A 9,105-nucleotide genomic window follows, 5' to 3' on the forward strand; every position below is an offset into this window, starting at 1 on the left:
CTATGCACAGCACTAATTATCACCACAATCCTGCTATTATTGTCCTATCATGGCTAAATAATACCAGTTACATATATATTTTGACATTATTTGGCAATGCTGTGGTCACAAGCTGAACAGCAGTGCTGTGAGCTCATGTTGCGTGTGCCAGCCTTGGTTGCTCACTCAGTCTGAGGCTCTTACACCCGGGAATGTTGCCCACGATTTTTTTTTTAAATGGCGTCTGTTTATAAGAGCGCCACAATCCTGCTATTATTACAATCTTGGTCACTAAATCCTGTAAATGAATAATAAGACATGTTTATTTTGTAAAGGAACATATGAAGTCGTTTGAAGATTCCTAGATGGACAAATAATGCTGTTGTGCTGTGGCTAGCGCTGTGAACATCCTGAAGAGCATTGATTCACAGACATTTGAACATTGTACACAGTCATTATCATACTCAGGCTCTTCTGTAATACTATCATGGCTAAATAATACCAGTTACATATATATTTTGACATTATTAGGCAATGCTGTGGTCACAAGCTGAACAGCAGTGCTGTGAGCTCATGCTGTGTGTGCGCCAACCTTGGTTGCTCACTCAGTACTGAGGCTCTTACACCCGGGAATGTTGCCCACGATTTTTTTTTAAATGACGTCTGTTTATAAGAGCCCTGAGGAGGCTGATGTGAACCCCATGTAGCTGCGGGAGTTTTGAATCATACGCTATACCTATAAGATCCCCGAGGTGTGTTACGCCCCACCCGTCGAGCGCCTACAAGCTCGTTGCGCAGTGCAGTGGTTAAGTATCTCGTCTTCCTTAGAGAGCAGAACTTCCATAATGTCTAAATTCATAGCTCAGGCATTAGCCTTAGACATTAGCCAGACAAAGCCTTTTGAGAGCATAGATACCCTTAATCCATGAGTTGTATTACAGATGTAGTGTTTGGTGGTAAAGCCATACATGTTATTTTGCCATCAGGCGATGTTAATTTAGCAATGGGGTGAGCTGGGGCATTATCTGTCAACAGCATTACCTTTACCTCAGCAGGTGAATTCTACGCTCATTGATCTGCTGCTTTTTTACTATTTATAAAGTGATTCTGGAACCAATCCTCAAAAATAATCTGTGTGAACCAGGCATTTTTTGTGTTGTAGTAGATGACAGGTAGTCTGTTCATGCAGTTTTTCAATGCTTTTGGTTGGCAGATTTCCCAACAATTGCGTACTTTGTTCGGTGACTGCCATCTGCGTTACACCACAATAATGCTGAAATCTTTCCTTCTTTACCTTACAACTAGGAATACTCTACTCAAGCCTGAAGGCCAAAGTGTTTCTTGAAGGCATTTTCAGTTAAAGCCTTTACATCTGCATTGTACACTTAAACTTGCTTAGATTATTAGATATAATGTGCTGAGAAAGTTTATGCTTATATGCATTAGCACTTCCAACATCTGCACTTAATGTCTCGCCACAAATTTTCTTGTTAATGATGTCATACCTCTCTTTAAATCGACATAACCCATTCAGTGCTAGCCTTGAAATTGTCTATGTTTAACTTTACAGCAAGTCTTTCAGCTGCATTTCTAATAGAATTAACTGAAACAGCAATTCCTTTCACACCATGCTGTGTAAACCATTTAAATACAGACGAGTCCAAATCCGTATACTTAGCAGGCCTCAATTTTTCCTGTTGCCTATTGCATCAGTTTGAGCAAAGAATTTCGTAATATTATCCTTCTGCTTTTTTATATCACAAACTGTAACTTTACCAATGTTGAATTCTTGGGCGAGTTGAGTGACAGAGTATCCATGCTCTACTTTCTCTATCAAGTCAACTTTCTAATGAATTGACAAATATTTCTCTTTTGTTTTATACCTTCAGTACCATGAATGCTGCTCTGAAACATCTTGACAGATTAAATGAGTTCAAACAGTAAAAATTTTTAAATTTATCACAAAATGCTTCGCGCGTGAGCCCGACGTTTTTACCCAAGAAGAGGAGAAGCACATGGTGCCAGCCATCTCATCCAGGCCCAACGTGTTGACATGACCTGTGCTTATTTTATAGCATATTCAAAATTTAATGTACATATTGACTGTTACAAGTTATTTTATTTAAAATATTATTATTGTTATAATTAGTGAAATATTGTTAGTTTTGAAGTTTTATGCATTTTATACAGTACAGTTCTGTATTAACCCTTAAGCTGTGCATGGCATACATATACGACAGGACCTGATGGCAAAGTTCAATTTCTCAAATTTGCTCTAATGCTTTCTAATTTTTTGTGCATACTAGCAAATCCTGCAACTTTGTCTAAATGATCACAAACGTAACTTGAAAAATAAGAAAAAAAAATAATTACTGTATAAAATTGAATATTGAATACTTCAGATTTTGAGATCAGCTGCAAAAATAAAACTATCACCAATTGTTCATTGGTGTTATTATGCTCTCAGAATAGTATATGATCTTCATTTTCATAGATTTAGAATACTGTATATGTTTTCAGTTTAGTTTACTGTAAAAAAATCGTCAATGTGGCATTTGAATTATGCGCCAAATTTAGAAAAAATTGATAACTACAAACGTTTTGGGTTTGTGAAAAACCATTCTAATAGGATTGTAGAACAGACAACTGTGAAAAGAGAAAGAAAGGAGAGAAAGAAAGGTAAATGGAAAGGGTAAGCTTATGTAAGGTCACGTTTGTTAGAAAGATTAGAGCATTGAGTATATACTGTGAAAGGGAAGAGTCCACAGCAACAAAGTCAGGACTCAAGTTCATGTTGGGTACATTGTGTATTAGAGCCGATTCAACAAGACGGCGTTTGTGTAGAATAGAGGCAGGAAAGATTATTTTGGAGGAAGACCAATCAATGGGATGATTAGAATCCCTCACATGGCAGAAGAGAGCATTGTTAGTGTCTACAGACTTAACACTTCACTGGATATGTGGGCCTGCGGGCCGCTACAAGCAACAGCCTGGTGGATCAAACGTTCACAAGTCAAGCCTGGCCTCAGGCCGGACTTGGGGAGTAGAAGAACTCCCAGAACCCCATCAACCAGGTATCAGTCAGAAACTGAATTTTTTGAAGCTGACTCAAAGTTTGAGATAATTGAAGTTGAAGTTATCAACAATGAATAAGGTAGTTCTAATTCATTAATTTACTTATATGTTTTAATAAACGTTGTTTGGTATTCGTACTCGAATATGTGAAAGTTGTAGGTCAATATGTGTTGAAATGATGTTAAGAAAAAATAACCCCCCAAAAAAACTAAATATAGGGAAAATTATAATGATTTAGAGGATAAAAATGTATACTTTATAAAAGTGATAAAGCCCTAATCTGGTCCCTAATCATCAAAACCGACTAAAGAGAAAAAGAAAATAGAATTTGAAATCTGTGAAAAACTCGGTCAAAAAAATTCAAAGTCCCAAGTTCTGCCAGTTGTGACTGATTTATTTGGTGACTAATTTCATTCTATCTTGACATAGTTAGGGGATGGGTATGCACTCTCCAGGATGTAGAGGTTACAACAAAATGAGATAATAAACAAAGGAGACAAAAAAAATGGACATTGGTGAAAGTAACAGATATTAACATTAGGCAATGCATTTTTATGATATTTAACAAAATAGAGCATGATAACATACTTATTATTATTGGTATTATTATGTATTACTCAGCAATGCTATACAGACACCAGCTGCATATCTACTTTGTGGACACTTCTTACTACTATTCTTCTTTTTTGTACATTGGACAGGTGCTTGCATCTCTTTATTACTGCATTATCCCTCAGCTCCAGTTAATGGAGCTGTTCTCCTTATCAACAAAATGTTCTCCTTTTTAAAAAAATTGTCTAAAATACATTTCTGAACATATTGGGATGAAACTTTCATGACACTTAAGCCAATAAGTTGGAGATTTGTTTAACATTTAATATTAATTTTTACATAATTCAAATATTTTTTGCCTAGCCCCAGCTTTTACAGCCCAGGCTGTAGCAGCTTTAGGGTTAATGCACGTGGTTTGTATTACGTAGGCTGTTAGAGAGGGAGGGGAGGCAGCCGAGAACCTGCCCATACCCCCTTCCCCTTTCCTGCCCCACCCTCCTTACTCCTGCCCACCCTCCTTACTCCTACCCACCCTCCATACTCCTGCCCACCCTCCATACTCCTGTCCACCCCTCCTTACTCCTGCCCACCCTCCATCTTGTCCACCTCCTTACTCCTGCCCACCCTCCTTACTCCTGCCCACCCTCCATACTCCTGTCCACCCTCCTTACTCCTGCCCACCCTCCTTACTCCTGCCCACCCTCCTTACTCCTGCCCACCCTCCTTACTCCTGTCCACCCTCCTTACTCCTTCCCACCCTCCTTACTCCTGCCCACCCTCCTTACTCCTGCCCACCCTCCTTACTCCTGCTCACCCTCCTTACTCCTGCCCACCCTCCTTACTCCTGCCCACCCTCCTTACTCCTGCCCACCCTCCTTACTCCTGCCACCCTCCATACTCCTGCCCACCCTCCATACTCCTGTCCACCCTCCTTACTCCTGCCCACCCTCCTTACTCCTGCCACCCTCCATACTCCTGTCCACCCTCCTTACTCCTGCCCACCCTCCTTACTCCTGCCCACCCTCCATACCCCTGCCCACCCTCCTTACTCCTGCCCACCCTCCTTACTCCTGTTCACCCTCCTTACTCCTGCCACCCTCCTTACTCCTGCCCACCCTCCTTACTCCTGCCCATCCTCCTTACTCCTGCCCACCCTCCTTACTCCTGCCCACCCTCCTTACTCCTGCCCACCCTCCTTTCTCCTGCCCACCCTCTTACTCCTGCCCATCCTCCTTACTCCTGCCCACCCTCCTTTCTCCTGCCCACCCTCCTTACTCCTGCCCATCCTCCTTACTCCTGCCCACCCCCTTTCTCCTGCCCACCCTCCTTACTCCTGCCCATCCTCCATACTCCTGCCCACCCTCCTTACTCCTGCCCACCCTCCTTACTCCTGCCCACCCTCCTTACTCCTGCCCACCCTCCTTACTCCTGCCCACCCTCCTTACTCCTGCCCACCCTCCTTACTCCTGCCCACCCTCCTTACTCCTGCCCACCCTCCTTACTCCTGCCCACCCTCCTTTCTCCTACCCACCCTCCTTACTCCTGCCCACCCTCCTTACTCCTGCCCACCCTCCTTACTCCTGCCCACCCTCCATACTCCTGTCCACCCTCCTTACTCCTGCCCACCCTCCTTACTCCTGCCCACCCTCCTTACTCCTGCCCACCCTCCTTACTCCTGCCCACCCTCCATACTCCTGCCCACCCTCCATACTCCTGCCCACCCTCCTTACTCCTGCCCACCCTCCTTACTCCTGCCCACCCTCCTTACTCCTGCCCACCCTCCATACTCCTGCCCACCCTCCATACTCCTGTCCACCCTCCTTACTCCTGCCCACCCTCCTTACTCCTGCCCACCCTCCATACTCCTGTCCACCCTCCTTACTCCTGCCCACCCTCCTTACTATTGCCCACCCTCCATACTCCTGCCCACCCTCCTTACTCCTGCCCACCCTCCTTACTCCTGTTCACCCTCCTTACTCCTGCCCACCCTCCTTACTCCTGCCCACCCTCCTTACTCCTGCCCATCCTCCTTACTCCTGCCCACCCTCCTTACTCCTGCCCACCCTCCTTACTCCTGCCATCCTCCTTACTCCTGCCCACCCTCCTTACTCCTGCCCACCCTCCTTACTCCTGCCCACCCTCCTTACTCCTGCCCACCCTCCTACTCCTGCCCACCCTCCTTACTCCTGCCCACCCTCCTTCTCCTGCCCACCCTCCTTACTCCTGCCCACCTCCTTACTCCTGCCCACCCTCCTTCTCCTGCCCACCCTCCTTACTCCTGCCCCCCTCCTTACTCCTGCCCACCCTCCTTACTCCTGCCCACCCTCCTTACTCCTGCCCACCCTCCATACTCCTGCCCACCCTCCTTACTCCTGCCCACCCTCCTTACTCCTGCCCACCCTCCTTACTCCTGCCACCCTCCTTACTCCTGCCCACCCTCCTTACTCCTGCCCACCCTCCTTACTCCTGCCCACCCTCCTTACTCCTGCCCACCCTCCTTTCTCCTGCCCACCCTCCTTACTCTGCCCACCCTCCTTACTCCTGCCCACCCTCCTTACTCCTGCCCACCCTCCATACTCCTGTCCACCCTCCTTACTCCTGCCCACCCTCCTTACTCCTGCCCACCCTCCTTACTCCTGCCCACCCTCCTTACTCCTGTCCACCCTCCTTACTCCTGCCCACCCTCCTTACTCCTGCCCACCCTCCTTACTCCTGCCCACCCTCCTTACTCCTGCCCACCCTCCTTACTCCTGCCCACCCTCCTTACTCCTGCCCACCCTCCTTACTCCTGCCCACCCTCCTTACTCCTGCCCACCCTCCTTACTCCTGCCCACCCTCCTACTCCTGCCCACCCTCCTTACTCCTGTCCACCCTCCTTACTCCTGCCCACCCTCCTTTACTCCTGCCCACCCTCCTACTCCTGCCACCCTCCTTACTCCTGCCCACCCTCCTTACTCCTGCCCACCCTCCATACTCCTGCCCACCCTCCATACTCCTGTCCCACCTCCTTACTCCTGCCCACCCTCCTTACTCCTGCCCACCCTCCTACTCCTGTCCACCCTCCTTACTCCTGCCCACCCTCCTTACTCCTGCCCACCCTCCATACCCTGCCCACCCTCCTTACTCCTGCCCACCCTCCTTACTCCTGTTCACCCTCCTTACTCCTGCCCACCCTCCTTACTCCTGCCCACCCTCCTTACTCCTGCCCATCCTCCTTACTCCTGCCCACCCTCCTTACTCCTGCCCACCCTCCTTACTCCTGCCCACCCTCCTTACTCCTGCCCACCCTCCTTACTCCTGCCCCCTCCTTACTCCTGCCCACCCTCCTTACTCCTGCCCACCCTCCTTACTCCCTGCCCATCCTCCTTACTCCACCTCCTCTCCTGCCCACCCTCCTTACTCCTGCCCACCCTCCTTACTCCTGCCCATCCTCCTTACTCCTGCCCACCCTCCTTACTCCTGCCCACCCTCCTTACTCCTGCCCACCCTCCTTACTCCTGCCCACCCTCCTTACTCCTGCCCACCCTCCTTACTCCTGCCCACCCTCCTTACTCCTGCCCACCCTCCTTACTCCTGCCCACCCTCCTTACTCCTGCCCACCCTCCTTTCTCCTACCCACCCTCCTTACTCCTGCCCACCCTCCTTACTCCTGCCCACCCTCCTTACTCCTGCCCACCCTCCATACTCCTGTCCACCCTCCTTACTCCTGCCCACCCTCCTTACTCCTGCCCACCCTCCTTACTCCTGCCCACCCTCCTTACTCCTGCCCACCCTCCTACTCCTGCCCACCCTCCATACTCCTGCCCACCCTCCTTACTCCTGCCCACCCTCCTTACTCCTGCCCACCCTCCTTACTCCTGCCCACCCTCCTACTCCTGCCCACCCTCCATACTCCTGTCCACCCTCCTTACTCCTGCCCACCCTCCTTACTCCTGCCCACCCTCCATACTCCTGCCCACCCTCCTTACTCCTGCCCACCCTCCTTACTATGCCCACCCTCCATACTCCTGCCCACCCTCCTTACTCCTGCCCACCCTCCTTACTCCTGCCCACCCTCCTTACTCCTGCCCACCCTCCTTACTCCTGCCCACCCTCCTTACTCCTGCCCACCTCCTTACTCCTGCCCACCCTCCTTTACTCCTGCCCACCCTCCTTACTCCTGCCCATCCTCCTTACTCCTGCCCACCCTCCTTACTCCTGCCCACCCTCCTTACTCTGCCCACCCTCCTTACTCCTGCCCACCCTCCTTACTCCTGCCCACCCTCCTTACTCCTGCCCACCCTCCTTTCTCCTGCCCACCCTCCTTACTCCTGCCCATCCTCCTTACTCCTGCCCACCCTCCTTTCTCCTGCCCACCCTCCTTACTCCTGCCCATCCTCCTTACTCCTGCCCACCCTCCTTTCTCCTGCCCACCCTCCTTACTCCTGCCCACCCTCCTACTCCTGCCCACCCTCCTTACTCCTGCCCACCCTCCTTACTCCTGCCCACCCTCCTTACTCCTGCCCACCCTCCTTACTCCTGCCCACCCTCCTTACTCCTGCCCACCCTCCTTACTCCTGCCACCCTCCTTACTCCTGCCCACCCTCCTTTCTCCACCTCCTTTCCCTGCCCACCCTCCTTACTCCTGCCCACCCTCCTTACTCCTGCCCACCCTCCTTACTCCTGCCCACCCTCCATACTCCTGTCCACCCTCCTTACTCCTGCCCACCCTCCTTACTCCTGCCCACCCTCCTTACTCCTGCCCACCCTCCTTACTCCTGTCCACCCTCCTTACTCCTTCCCACCCTCCTTACTCCTGCCCACCCTCCTTACTCCTGCCCACCCTCCTTACTCCTGCCCACCCTCCTTACTCCTGCCCACCCTCTTTACTCCTGCCCACCCTCCTTACTCCTGCCCACCCTCCTTACTCCTGCCCACCCTCCTTACTCCTGCCCACCCTCCATACTCCTGCCCACCCTCCATACTCCTGTCCACCCTCCTTACTCCTGCCCACCCTCCTTACTCCTGCCCACCCTCCATACTCCTGTCCACCCTCCTTACTCCTGCCCACCCTCCTTACTCCTGCCCACCCTCCATACTCCTGCCCACCCTCCTTACTCCTGCCCACCCTCCTTACTCCTGTTCACCCTCCTTACTCCTGCCCACCCTCCTTACTCCTGCCCACCCTCCTTACTCCTGCCCATCCTCCTTACTCCTGCCCACCCTCCTTACTCCTGCCCACCCTCCTTACTCCTGCCCACCCTCCTTACTCCTGCCCACCCTCCTTACTCCTGCCCACCCTCCTTTCTCCTGCCCACCCTTCTTACTCCTGCCCATCCTCCTTACTCCTGCCCACCCTCCTTTCTCCTGCCCACCCTCCTTACTCCTGCCCATCCTCCTTACTCCTGCCCACCCTCCTTTCTCCTGCCCACCCTCCTTACTCCTGCCCATCCTTCATACTCCTGCCCACCCTCCTTACTCCTGCCCACCCTCCTTACTCCTGCCCACCCTCCTTAATCC

The sequence above is a fragment of the Procambarus clarkii genome, chromosome 35 (genome assembly GCF_040958095.1).
Source record: "Procambarus clarkii isolate CNS0578487 chromosome 35, FALCON_Pclarkii_2.0, whole genome shotgun sequence".
Taxonomy (NCBI): Eukaryota; Metazoa; Arthropoda; class Malacostraca; order Decapoda; family Cambaridae; genus Procambarus; species Procambarus clarkii.